Source organism: Brienomyrus brachyistius, chromosome 5 (genome assembly GCF_023856365.1).
Source record: "Brienomyrus brachyistius isolate T26 chromosome 5, BBRACH_0.4, whole genome shotgun sequence".
Lineage (NCBI taxonomy): Eukaryota > Metazoa > Chordata > Actinopteri > Osteoglossiformes > Mormyridae > Brienomyrus > Brienomyrus brachyistius.
The window spans coordinates 33,383,191-33,398,151 of record NC_064537.1 but is presented as its reverse complement, the minus strand read 5'-3'; the positions used below and the strand labels follow the sequence as shown (position 1 = coordinate 33,398,151).

General features: G+C 47.4%; 1 protein-coding gene across 1 annotated transcript in view; it reads right to left on the bottom strand.

The window, feature by feature from the left end:
- raraa (retinoic acid receptor, alpha a) overlaps positions 1-14,419 on the bottom strand; it is a 106,091-nt gene extending 91,672 nt beyond the window's left edge. The window contains exon 1 of the mRNA XM_049013856.1: positions 14,170-14,419. The gene's annotated coding sequence lies outside the window, so the exon portion shown is untranslated. The remainder of the gene's footprint in view (positions 1-14,169) is intronic.
- Positions 14,420-14,961: the final 542 nt, after the last annotated feature.

Sequence of the window (14,961 nt, the reverse complement as noted above, 5' to 3'; positions counted from 1 at the left end):
GAATTTTACTTCTAGGTTCGTGAAATGGAATTTCACTGGCATTGGCCATTAGAAGGTTTTCCTGAAAGAAAACACAGCTCCGTCGGCCTGGTTGTGGTAGTGGGGTGCTTTCGTGGCCCGTCGTGTCACTGCGAGTCGGCCATTAAGCTGAGGCTGCCTTTCGCGCATTTGGCACACGGAGAACATGCGTGCAGTCACCGTGACAGCACTGCTATGAATGGGACCGGACAGTGCAGCACATGGAGACAAAGAGAGCAGTGGTGGGGGCACCTTTATGGTCGTGAGACCTGGGTGTAGGCAAAGCTCCCCCTCAAGCAACCCCCGCAAAGCCCCAAATCTACGGAAGATGCGGCAAGTAACAAAAGGACGCCCTAATGGGCCGGTGTAACCCTCCCCCCCCCCGCCTGCCGATTGTTATGCTAATCCGCATAATTGTTTCAGTTTTACTAGCCTGGTTGGAAATGATTTAGGGTGACAGAGTCAGTCTCTGAGGACCTTTTATTTTGGGACCATATATCACGAGACTCATTAATCTATTAGCCCCTCTCAGCCACCTGTCATACAGCTACCCAAACACGCATTCCTCCCCCCGCCGTGTTGCTAGACGACTCTTCCCCCGGTGAGCGCCATGCTACGCTCCCCCCCATCCCCCTGGCTGCTGCACCCGGGCCCCTGCCCTTCAATGCCGGTCAATATCGATTAATCACATTGACAACTGACTGAATCGCGTCACGGCCGCCCAAGTGCCAGGGAGATGGCGCATGGGGCGGCCGGCAGGGAGGGAGCTGACGCCTTCCCTTCCTGGAGCCATATGGTCGTCTGCCTTCAGAGCATCAAAGGTGAAAGACGCAGGATTGGGGAGGCATCGGTGGGAAGGAACACAGCACTTCCAATGGTTCCTCCAAGCATCCCAGTGCAGATGAGCCATCCACGGACCTGGTCACGCGAGGTGACGTTTTGTGGCCATCTCGGTGACCTGTTAAGCACCGAATGCCTGCGGCGTCCCAGCTAAGAACAGTCCGTGTCACAAAATGGTGGCAACACAGTGATCGCTAACAGCTTGTAATCGAAAAATACCAGCATGCCTCAGCTCAAGTCGTCACGGTCTACGGAGGCCGAGAATCCACGACGACTCTCCTATTATCATGTGCAAAGACATTTTCTGTGGGTATTTTATGCTAATTTCCCCTTACGAAGCTCTACTTTCAAACGACACCCCCACCCCCTCGAGCAGCCCCTCCAATTCTCTTCACCCTGCTTTGCTATTGGCAGCCAGCTCTTCAAAGCATCTGCAAAGACAGTGCGGCTAAAATTAGAACTTAATCCCCAAACCTCAATGGGAGGATATGGGGAAAGTAGATTTGTCAAGCCCTCATTTTGACTTTTCTACCAAAAAATAAAAGAAAATGCAGTTTAGTTACACGCTATGACCCAAAACAGATCAACATTAACAGAGATGGGTGATTTAGGGCCAAAGTCGCAAACCTCAGGCTCCCATCTTTGTCGGATCCTTCAGAGAAAAGGGACCTGATCTTGATGATGTTCCAAGAGCAGACGACACGCCACTAAGCCAGCATCCAGGAGACGTGTCAGGGTCACATGGACAGTACAGACTTTGCTACTACAGTAAATGTGAGTGAACTCTCACCTGAATTCCTTCAGTAAGGTAACAAGATGATACAGTGTCAATCACGGTATAATAATTATTGGTAGCACACCGATATGCCACCCACCAAGGGGTGAGACCACTTCCAAGGAATATCATCCAAAGGCCCTGAACACATTATCACTGGCAGCTGAACTCAGCCATGAGATTGTGAGTTGGGAGCAGCAACGAGGTATCCCCACTCCCTTGGAAGGGGAAAACACATAGGTACGCCATCGTGTGTGTGTCTATCTAAATGGGGACCTTCCATTCATTTCTATGACAAAAACCCTTATCCCAATCACGGCACCCTTAACCCCTACCCAGCCCTAACCTTAAACATAAGTAACCAACTCAAATACAAGACTTTTGGGGTTTTTACTTTTTTGATCGCTTTCACAGAATTTTGTAAAATTGAGCTTATCCAAATAGAGACCTGAAAAATGTTCCCAAAAGTAAGGAAGGTTCAGATTTTACTGCACTTTGGGCACATTTTGGTCCCCAAATGTGATCTATGCAACTCCCCTCCCTCCACACACACACACACACACACACATCCAAAGGGGAAAGTCCAAAAACTGTCTAATGGGGGGGAGGGCTCTAATCAGGAAGGGGTTCATCTAGAACAAAACAGAACTAAGTCAGCAGTCACTGCAAGCCCCGAGTCGGCATGGAGCACAGCCCCCGCTAAGCAGGCGACATCCCCCCCCACGGTCTCCCCAGCACCCTGTTCATCCCCATTCTGCTTGCATCTTGCTTCATCCAGTCCTTCCCGTTCTCCACAATCCCCTTCCCTCCCACCTGATTTCTGTGGACAGAGTGCTCTGCAGCGAGCAGCTCCGAGATGTCAGTGTTTACTCTTGAGGCTCTGCACACCCCCCACCTCCTTTGGGTCTACCGCAGGCAAATTAAAGTGCATTCTTTACACTGCAGACAGAAAACCCACAGCCAAGTCCAGCGTCCTGCCGAACCCCACCCCCCACGCCAAAAAAAACTAGCACAGCAGTTTATTTAACAGAACCTTGTGCAGTTCCCGATGCACTTATCTTCCTGGAGACATCCCAGAAAGCAGCGAGTGGCACTACAGGAGAGCAAGGGTCAGGAATAATTCCCAAAAGGAGGAAAACCAGGCAGCCGGACATGTTTAATGAAACACAAAATTAAATGACAGTGACAAGAGAGAGAGAGACTGACGTCTGCAACAGACGAAGAGCCACAGAGTTTAGCATTAAATTATAATGGGGCTGTGTGTCGCCCTGCAGCCTCCAGGTAGAGAGGGGGAGCGCAGCAATCCAGCCCCATTCTGGTAAAGGGTTAAATGCTTCCCGGATGTCTGCTGACAGTGGCATGACGTAGAGGCCTGGGGTCGACCCCTGCAGGCCAAGAGGTGCTTAGCTAAAACCGTCCATCACTAGCTACTGTCAGGTTAGCATATTCTGAACGTTTATCAGACCCTCTGCCACGCCCTCTGGTCCCACATCCCACCCCCACTAGCTGCTGATCCCTCTTTACAACAACAAAAAAAAAAAAAGAGAAGAGTGTGCCCGCTTCTCCAGAAGAGTAGAGACCAAGGAAGACAGAGGGCAGAAAGACTGTTAGTCTTTACAGAACAGACATGCAGAAAACTGCTACCTCATTGCCACAGAAATGACGCTGCTGTCATAGTTTCATAAGAACAGCAATAATACATGATTAATAATAATCACTCAAAATCGCAAATAAGACAGACTGGGGGATACACACCTCAAGTACAACACAAGTGGACAAAGTAACGTTTCCCGTTTTCGGTGCATAAGACTGCATGCCAGTTACTGCTGATGGGCAGCTCAACATCTGTGAGTACAGCATTCCTCACATCTGCAATACTTATATCATCATTCATCTGCAGCGGGACAGATAAGAAGGGGGGGGCGTTAAAATGCCTGTATGGCAATTTGTTCATAGATTGTTTGGTGTTCCTGCTGGTTGCCATAGTTTCCAAGTGAAACTCGCAAGCCATAGACATCAGATCTTTGTAAATGGGAAGTTAAGAAGCAAACCACAGACCCACAGTGAAAAATACACAGTTAAAAAGGCTCAGGGCAAAACAAATTGCACAATAAAGAGGAGGAAATAAAGAGACCATCAAAAATGCAACTCCCCCCCCCCCAGAACACTGGTACTTTCATGGTGCCTCAGCATTCTGCGTCCAAACACTGCCTAGACAGTGGGGAAAAACAAAGAGACACATCAGACTCTTCTGTAAAGCTCTGTTAACCGTTTACATTAAACTTCTTTCAAAGCTGCCAATGAAAAACTTAAAACAAACACAGGCGGAGAGACACAGTCGCTTTATTTGACTGTGAAAGAGGAATAAGAGCCGCACTGAGGCGAGAAAATCCAGTTCGGGGGCCGCATGGACTCGCCATGTGCCGGTGGGCCGCGTCCCCGCCTCCACTTCTGAAACGCACTCCCCATCAGCCAAGTTCCGCCTTTCTGGGTAGAATTCTCTCTCATTTAAGTTTGAGTTGTCTCTAGATAACACAACTGCTTCATTAAAGCCATTTGGTCAACAGTTACTTAGAGGGTGGCTGAAACTGGCAGGAGATACATTTGCCTCAGGGGGAAACAGGGTGCATGACAGCAACAGGCAGCACAGAGGTTAAGGAGGCAGAGCAGAAATCTGAAGGTTGGTGGTTCAAGTCCTGCAAAACGCCACCCTAAGCTCACTGCTTAGCATGTCAGCTATAGCATTAGACGTCGGCCCCAGCTGTGTCCCATTACTGCCTGTGAAGGACCCTGCCATACACTTCCATGGGACATACTCTTGTTCACTACACAGCATGAGTGGCCAGGATAAGAAACTTACAATGGCCCTTATACAAATACTTCTGATCATTTTATTAAACCTTCCATCACATTTAGTAAGCTGGTCTCCTTTTTAAATTCATCTTTTGTTCTTCCTCAAGCTCAGACAGTTATTCTGCACAAGACTCAGGAGGAAGGATTTTCAGACATCTACGATCGCTTCTTCTTTCTGTGGCCTTTGAGCTGCACGAGGGAGGCAACTGCCAAACGAAGGTGGCCGTCTCAGCCCAAAAGTTCAGCAGCAGTATCTCTCCTCCCTACCACTAAGGGGCAGTGCAAAATTCCCAGAACTGCACTTTTCTCATTAAGAATTTAATTCCCAGGGCCCCGCTGCTCATTACATGACAATACTGCACTGGGGGGTAGGGACTATGCGGTCAGCATAAACCGGCTAGGAAACTGTGGGCAACAGACTACTAGACACAGCATGCCCTGTTGCCTCGGCAGAAGTTTCCCACCTCCACCACCACATGAAACCTTCCTTAGCTAATTCCTGTGTTTTAGACATTCCCATTTTCACCCACAGCTCCACAGCGTACCAGTGAACAACAAGGTTCCTGCTCATCTGCACTTCCTACTGCAGGGATAAATATATCTATAGGGAGAATTCACATGGAACAATGCAGGCTGCCCAAGATGGATTTTCTGAAAATTCATGTCGTTTATTTTGGGGCGGGATGCGAAATGGTCTCGCTACAGCTAGGATAACAGGGACTGCAGAACCTGAAGAGGATTTCGTAGTACATAAAAGTAGTGATCCAGCTATTTAAGGGATTCCGAAAGAAAGAAAAGAGGATAACTACCAGCAATATTTTGTCCATCGAACCCCAAATCATGAGCTCAACTCTTCAAATTCTCATTTCCAAGATGTTCACGGTTCCAGCACAATAGCACAACTCAGCTTTTAAACCAAGCGCATTTTCCAGCTCAGCTGCAACCCTTTCATAAAAAAAAAGTCTCAAAAGACTCAAGGAATTTCAAGTCAACAGTAAGAGCATAAGAGCAACAGCAGTGGGTCTGTGGGGACCAAGGACCGTATGCATGAGCTGGTTAAAAAAATAACTGGATGTTTTACATTCGGATTTATTAAGCACGTATAACAATACAGACATGCATTAGTACTCTACGCATTACCCCTGGCAGGGATGCAATGCCCATCTATCCATACTGCTCTCCCAAGCCACCTGCCCAGCACTGAAGTACAGAGCAAACGCAGAATCTTCCCAGGCTTCCTGTTGGGATGCAAGGCCCCCTTCACATCTCCCCGTCAGAAACCCGGCAGGCCAATCACCGACCCTCAATTGGCCTGCCACCCACGTCACGCATTTCTGGACCGTTTGTTTGAGCCGAAAAGTTGGCAGAAAAAGCATTTAACGAGGGAGTGATAGCATGCCGCATGCAAGAGGTCTCGGTGAGCATGACGTTTTCCCCCCAACGGGCGGCAAGTACTGCCAGGACAGACTAACCAGACAAATCTGCTCGATGCCTCGGTAGCATTTAGACACAAATTTTGACACAATTTAGATGCTTGTGGCTTTAGCTACGTCACTCCTTTGAGCACCTCTGAGATAAGAATGTATAGTGAAAAGTGGCACATCACTATGTTAGCTGCGCTTTGGTTACCATAAACCTGCATTCCATTGGAAAGGGAGCTACTCTTCCATTTTCAACAAACCGAGGCTGGTTCGTGCCACCACCTCATTTCAGGGATGCCGCTTTGCTGTTTGTGGTACGGCAAACAGCAAAACTGAGAGAGACTGTGGGGCGACCGAGGCATATGGCTCACGGCAACAAGATAACACCTGGTCAACGTGCGCCACCAGGCAGGCCAGCAAGTCTATTGAAGGAGATGCTACCCAGACACTGTCGGCACTTGCATGCGGAAGCCAAACGACATACTAAGGGGTATATATACTCATTTAGACGAAAATGAGATTCCAAGAGTGGAAAAGAGACCATTGTCTAACCCCTCCCCCCAGTCAGTGGGCTGCGGGTCAATTTAACTGCAGGCATCAAGCACCATGGCCGTAAATAATGATGGCAGCTTGCGCGGAGCTCCCCTCCTGAGTGGTGGTGGCAGCGTCACTGAACGGAAAAGGCTGCGCCTTTAATTCACCACTGCACATCTGCCTCCGCTCTGCCTCATTTAGCCACTATATTCCGGAGAGTGGCCGCCGCCAGTATTTATCAATAGGATCCCTGTCAAGAATCGATACTAGCTGGATGCCGCTGGCTGGCAGAGAGGCTAAGCTAGGCTAAGCCAAGCAGCAAGCGAGATGAAGCGCGGGGTTTGTGATGGATACGAGAGAACGGATGTAATGTAATGGGGACGAGGTTAACGACCACACTGAGTGATTACATACAAATCACCCCCCCACCGGCAATTAACGTAGCCTCAGGACACAGCCTACTGAATGGACTGCTTTCTTTACACATATCGGTTCTCAGTAACTGCTCACAAGGCGACATGCTTCTAAAGGAGACTGGGCTAATCTCCGGTTTACAGCAGTTCAGGGGTGGGGGTGCAGTAACACCTCAGTAGAACTGCCCCGGACCAGCTGTGGTGATAAGACCTGAGCACAGAATGACACAGCAGAGACTTGAGCAGCAACATCTAAGGACAATGTTAAAAGGACACTTCCAGCCACACGGCAGCTCCACAGAATGAGACGAGCTGGAGCACCCCTGCCCTCCCATGGTGTCACCCAAAGCACCTGCACCACGTGGCCCAATGTCAGTAAGGACAGGGTTCGGTCACGCAGCTCTGTGTGGCTGGGCCACCATGCCATCCGGCTGCAGCATCAGAGGCTCATAAAGAGGACGTGGCTAGGGAGAGCGAGTAATGATGATGATGATGATGATGTTGGGGTCTGCAGCCAAGAATGCATTACGCACCCCCTCCCGCAGTTCTGGGCCATTATCCTGCCATTTTCCAGGAGGAGTGTCCACTGATCTAATGTGCTTTCGGCGGCCCGCTCCACCCGTGCCGATGGGGTCAGGAGTTACACTCAAACGGAGCCCAGCTCTGTATATTTGCAACCGCCACCCCAGCAGCCAGAAGCATACAGACTGAGCGGCTCATTGGCGGTGATTGTGGCCCAATCACGGCACACCACACCCACTGTAACGGGATGGCAGGTCTAAAGCTCGGTACCGTGAGGCCAAAGGAAGCCTGCTGGGTGGAGAGCTCCCAGCTACACCAGTCAGAACTAGGACGCTGAGGAAGGGGAGGAGAGAGTTAACCCAACCCCCCTCCCCATACACACACACACACACACTCCCACCCCAGCAGTCTCACTATTCCATTCAAAGAGAAATATTAACAGAGTCTCAGGGTGGGGGGGAGAAGAGAGAGAGAATAGGAAGGGAAAGGTGTGAATCAGATTTTCAGTGACAATGTGCTTAAGATCACTGTTTCAAAGGAAGAACATATCATCTGTCAAACTTAATGGTACTGTCCAGAGAAAATGAGCGAAAATGGAATGGAGGCCATTCATTAGGGCCGCGCAGCAATGTGCGCCCATCTCGCCGCCGATCGCCACCCCATGGAAACAAATATACACACAGTCATTATTTATCTGCCCATTTTCAAGGAGGCAGGTCAGGCCAGCCACGATTAAGGCTCACTTCACATGCCGGGCAAATAATACGAGAGCGGCTCGCTGCCTTTCAGAGGACCGGCCGCTGCTGCTATTACAGTCAATGAAGTGTTTTACTGACCAGGAGGCGGCGGACGGCAAAGTATGGGCATTTTCAAGCGAGGGCACTCCGGGGCCACCGTCTTATTACCAGGGTGAAATTTACAAACGACAGTAAGCTCCTTTATTAAAGTGTTATCAGGCCTAATTACAGTGGAGAGGAGCTATACCGCTGCAAGGTTAGAGCCGGAGAGGGACGCCAACAAGCGGGAAGCCATATTATCTGACACGGCCGGGTTCTAAGTAAGTCATAATGTAAAAGAGTGCTAATTCGTGAATTTCTCAGTTACATTGAGCTGGGTATTGGCCACATTGCTTCTGCTGCGAGTAATATAATGCAGTAAAAATGAGGGGGACAAAACAGGCCTAATTACAGCTAGTACAAACAACAAGTTCTTGTAGACAGCTTTACTTAATACGTGTGCTGGGAAGGCAAACACATAGAACAAAGCACTGCTAATGAATGTCTATCTTTCTTCTCTCCCTCTTGGCCTGAGCACAGAACATTCCGAGAGTAAATTTAATCCAATGCACAATTATCCGAAGAACATTACCACTTTCTCCCATGAGAATTCAAGCCTCACCTTTATTATGGACGATCTGCTAAGTCTGATCTGCCTCAGTGTAGAGGAAAACAACCTACATTCAAAGGTGTCAGTGTTCAAAGGGAAATCTCCCCACCCTATAATGCAGGAGGCTGTGGTATAACAATGCACAGCCAAGCATGGGAAAGGACCTGGAGACGCAAAACATATCGCAAAACAGCGCATTCCACGAGAGAACACCACTAGTGGCTATTAAGATTCGCACAAACATCTAAAGCATTCTCACCTTGCATGAGCAAACGTTTCAAAACAATAAAACCACTTTGACCAGCCATCCCTTTTGGTACTTTGTATTCTGTCATGTTACGTCCAATAATCTATGTATCCATCTGACCGTCTATCCCTTCATTTGTTTGTAGACAATTTTGGCTTTGGTGCCTTGATGATTTGACACAGCTGGCTCACTCCAGAAAGCACAAGACTGTGATGTTCTAATGGTGGTTGAGAGGCCATCCCACATGTTGCGGCAAGCAGTCAAAACGCACATTTTCCCCAGATGGGCCATGACTGGCAATCTGGACATGCTACCGGCTAGTGGTGGGTCTTCCCAGCAGCCCTGAGAAAGCCTGCTCTTTCCTCCACTTCCAGCAACAGTGAAGGCAGAACAACGACTGCGTAACACACCGTTCCTTACAACGGCCAGCGGTAGAAATGAAAGCCAACCGTATTGATCGTCTTATAGAACTTGCCAGTTTACATCATTTCATGCTTTCAAAATGGCTAATTCTCAAAAGCAAATGGGACATGTGTGGCAAAGGATAACTTTAACATTACGGAGAATATTGCATTTTCTCCATTTTGAGGTGGGGGAAAACCATGTAGAGGCTAGCAGAAAGTACTGGGAAGACCCTATATGCAGCAAACTCATGACTGTTGTACTTTTCAAAGTCCACATTCTGAACAGGCACAGTTCTGACTGGGATTCTACTCCAGTGTCACACGTCGAACAAATGGGACAACTCCCATCCCTTTTGTCCTCTACCAACATGCCAGTTAAACCAAAAATGAGCCCATAATCCCGATTAGGTGCCGGTCCTTGCTCAGGGTGCTTGGCCAAAAGAGCAGTGTGCTGGTACAACCTGAATTAATAATGAGTGTTAAAAAAAAAATAATAATAATTATGATGTTTAACCACATTTTGGCAAGGACTCACTGGGATAAACACCCAAAACAACTGATTTCAGGCTATTTCTCACTTTGAGGGGGGAAGCAGTAATGTGAGCGTGTGGGTGCCATGCGGCGACCTCTGTACCTCTCTGATGTCCAGACAGACCCAGAGGCAGTCGCTCCCACAGAAAACGCCCTCAGAAAACAGGGCTGGAGACTAAATATGAAGCAGCGCCGCAAAACCATTTCCAGAGGAGAAGGAGACGCAAGCAGCTAGACATGACGACCACAGCCAGACAGAGCCAGGCTGAGACCAGTAAAGCTGGGGCACTGACAGTCGCTAAAAAGCCCACAGCACATCCTCAGCATCAGCCCTGCAGCTCAGGGCTCACCGTAATCTCCACATCGCCTGGGATCCGGGCCCATGGAAATAACCGTGCCTTCCAGCAAGGCTGCCTGTGTTTTTATTCCAGGCATCAACCACACACACACATAAACACACACACACCATCTCACAGCTTCGTTTCATTTACAACAGCAGGCAAAGGATGGGTGTATTTACATGTAAGCAGTGCAGTTTGCATAGGAACTGCGAGTGGTTTAAGGGTCACTGCAATACAGCTTTGATCAGAATTGTTAGACAACAGCTGACTTTTTCAGATATCTGATATAAACGCAACTTATGATATGACAGAAGGACATTCAATAATTTGACAGTTTTAAAAACGGCAGGACCATTTGTTTCCATTTAATGCACCAGATGCCCATGTATCAAACTCGAGACAAATGCTGACATGGTTTATTCGATGCCAACATCCATGCCAATCAACACCTTTTTATTATCATCATCATTTTGGTGAGAACTGAAGCCCTGGTTTTCAAATTGTGGTTTTCTTGTAGTTCTTTGCTTCTCACTTGAAAACCACACAGCAAGTGTGTCTGACGGAGTCAGAGAGGTTGAGGAGTTCACGGTTCTGTGAGTGCTCACTGCAGCATCTCAGGGGGGAACCTGCCACCATGAAGGAACCGCCTCATCCGTCAGATCCGCAAAGGAGCTGCTGATCAGGGCACTCTCACAAGCCGACGCCTGCATAGGAACGAGCGGGGCCGGAGACTTCTCGAAACCCGCCTCTCCGGCCAAGTCATCCCTCCCATCAGTCACACTAATCTGCACTTAAGTTCACTTAACCCAAGCCAGTGTCAAAAAAGCTCTGACAGGCAGCAAACCTCATAACAGTGTAAGAATCTGGGCGGTGCTGAGAAAACATGCGAGAAAGCTAATCATAATCATCTGTGACCTGAAAAGGAGCAAAGCACTGAGCTCAAACTGTACGAATCAGTGAATTGGTAAGCTGATGTACAGTCTTGTGAATGACCTTTTGCAGAATTCACAATTTCTTTTAAATAAACATCTGTGTTTTATTTTGCAGTTTTTCCTTTTTATTTTTCTTCATTTTAATATTTTTTTATATTTTTATTGTATTCAACAATGTCGTTAGTACTTATCTTGTACCATTATTACGTACCTATCCTGACCTTCGCTTATTTCTCTTCTTTATTACTGACTCTAAGAGCTTTGCACAAAAATTCCTATGCACCCATATTGCCTGTGCGTGTAGAAATGGCAAATACATCTCTTGAATCTTCTGCAGGAGTCTGTGGATTTTACATCCAGTCGTGGTCCTAAATTCCAGGGTCTCATCATAAGCCAACGCCTTGATTCAACTGGGTCTGCAGATGTCTCAAGCCTTCCAGACACGCCTGCAAACTCACAGCGAGGAAGCCACACATACTATCCACAAACACTCCAGTTCACTGGATACGGCTACATCTTTTGTTCCATTGGCTGTAAAATCAAAATGTCAGACCCCGCCTAAAGATACAGGAAGTCGCTGGGAGACTGAGTCTCAATTGCATTTGAGACAAAAAAATAAAGACACGCGTCATATTTCTTATCTCAGAGGGGAAAAGTGCAATCCGTTACACATCATGAGAGGAAGGAGCCTGAAAAGAGTGAACTGAGCCGCACCTGCACCGCACTGACACATTTACCGTCATATGAAACTGCCGAGCTTGCGGCCTCTAACTGGCACTTCTCACACAAGGAGGAAACCAAATTTCCAAAGACAGACATGGCTGAAGGTCGAATATCCTCTTCAAAAGCTCTTAACAAGTAGAGAGTGTGGAGGAAAAAAAGAAAAAAGACATTTTCTGCTTTGCCTCCAAAACCAAATCTACACTATATCAGACATGCCAGAGCACAGGTGAAAAACTTCTAAAAACCCTGAAGAGAAACCAACCATGTACTTATTATTCAAAAAAAACTAAACAAACCACCGACCACAATGTACTTAAGCTGCTGGCATTTCTTGGTTTAAAAAAGCACATGAATTTAACAGTTTCCCTACAGAAGCCTGCACACTCATAAATCAACAGTAACTAAACACAGTTTATCCTACCCAGGAAGGCCAGGACAATGACAGCTCACCATTTCACTGTCCATCTTCCCTCTGCAGTTTCCCTGTGGTTCCCAGCAGCAAAAAAGTACTGGACAGGTGCCACCACCATTAAAGTAAAATTAGGAGGGGGGAGGGGGGGTGGACCTGTCTGCATTCCCAGACCGCAAGGACAGTATGTGCATAAGTAGCAGTGGATTGCTCACACAAATTACAAATCCATGCAGGCCATATGTATTTTAGTGTACGGACCGTCAAGTGATGGCAATTCTACGGCAGGTGCATGCAATTCACAGTAAGATGGGAATACGCAGACACACATTCGTTATTCAGAGACTAGACTTCTGATGCAATGTTCTGAATACCATTGCTTTTCAATACTAGACAGCATTCAGATCAAAAATTCAACACAGTCTTCAGTTGTTGATAGGTATTGGATACCTCAATATACATGTTATTGCCTGCTGCAAGGAAACACACCAACACAACTGTCAGAGGATTGCAAATAAGCACGGTTACTATGCAACAACGTTAAAGGACACCATGGTTTGTGACAGAGGAAATAGAGAGATTTACTTCTTTATTGTATGGACAATTTCAAGACTCGGTCCAGGGGTTACTGTAACAGGTTAGCGGACGTATAAAGTTACAGGCGTATCAGTTTGGAGCAATAAAATTACACAGGTTCAAGAATTCATAAGTCAAGAAACTGAGCTGACAGTTTTTTTAGCCCGCACACGAGTGACGGTCAGTTCAGTTTCAGGAAATCTTACGTGTTGCCAGTTTGGGATCCTGACAACAGATAAACATGTGCCCCACTGAACTGCACAACGGCAGGCTGTCATCAAAACGGACATCTAATACGTGGCGGCCAGAGCTAACACACCTTCATCTCCATGAAAAGCAGATCACAGCGCAGCCAGCTCGACTGACAAGCAGAACTACGCGGCTATCAGGCTCGCGGCTCAAGAAACCGAAAACTAGCGTGTGTTCATTTCAAAACATGTACTCAGAATATGCCAGAGGTATTCGGCTTAACTTTCACTGAATATTTAACGCAGTAGCGAGAAACTGCACATAAAATGTCGGCTATAGTCGTCTTTACGTCAATGTGGCAGTGGGGGGGGGGGGGAAACTATACATTTAACCGTGCACTGTCATCCGTACATTTTAACCATAAGTCATCCGGTACAGTGTCTGTTTAATAATTAAACTCACATATGAAATAATGCATTAATCCTAAATGATGCCATTACCTTAATTACCTTAGCGCCCGCGTTAGATAAAGGGGATTATAATGTGGAAGCGCTATAACTGTCTACAAAAAGACAGTACATTAGCGGTGAACTGCAATATAAACCTGGATGTAAAATCGTGAACCTGCAGGATATCGAGGAAACGGCTGTTGTATTATTCAAGGAATAAAGTCAAAACGCGAACACACACGGAAACTCCGCAACCTAACAAGCCATGGGGTCAGTATATGATCTTTTTACTGTTGCAGTTCTTTTATTTCTCTTTCTCGGGACACAAAAAAACCCTTGAAAGGAATGAAAGGTTTTGCGTAGCCACGGCTAACAGGCTTCATACCCGGCCGACCGGCAGTCTTAATACGAACTGCCGGAGCTCCCCCAGCCATCATCACCCCCAAAAACGCATCGGCCCGATGGCTAGCCCGGTTATCTTGTTTTTATTCGTCGGTATCAGTTTTAAACGGACGCCCACCGGTACCGTAAACGAGCTCGTTAGTCCGGCCGCGTAAGCGAGGTTACCGGGGGCACCGGCGGCACCGTCGCCCAAAGTGTAAATACCTGAGACCTGTTGACTCCTCCTACCGCTCTGTCGGCTGCTGGGAGTTCTGCCGGCGATGATAATGGTGGACTCCTCTTGGAAGTTGTTCTTTTCCCCGATTGAGGCTGGGGGCTGAGAGAAATGTGCCTTCCCTCTGGGTACTAATGGTGAGAGGCGCGGAGCAGGGTTTCTTCAGGGGACGGCGAAGTTGCCGCGGCGCCCGTGAGCAGCAGCGGCGACGGCGGCCATCGCGGTCACGTGCTGCGCGTGTGAAACCCGACACTCCGGAGCGCACACCCCGCCCACTCTTCTCAGGTTCCACCCATTTTCCTATCCATCGGGCCAATCGCAGCAAAGAATCCGCCCCGTTGGCTCCACGCTTGCAACACTTCGTCTGTCCCTGTTCTAGGCTTGACGGGAGGTTATGGCTTCTAACTCAGGCAATTGACATACCTATTGTAGATATTTGTCGACTTTAACATGTGATGTAACATATTAATAAACGTTGAGGACGTGATTTCCTCACGTTTCACATCAAAGTATTATGTGTATGGCACAGTATTATGGATAAATCGTTAGTACACTGTTTAAGGTAAAGATAATTATTCAAGGATTATTCATATGTATTTTAAGCCAGTCTAAAATAAATCTTATTTTTGAACTAAACTATAAAAATGCATGCAAAACTGAGTATTTTTTGACCCATTAAAGATCCCTTATGGTATTCATGTATGTGCTCTTGAGCTGTAGAGATGTATCACGCTGTGAAAACGGTGTGCATGTACGCTTGGTCAGAACATACGCAAAAAAAT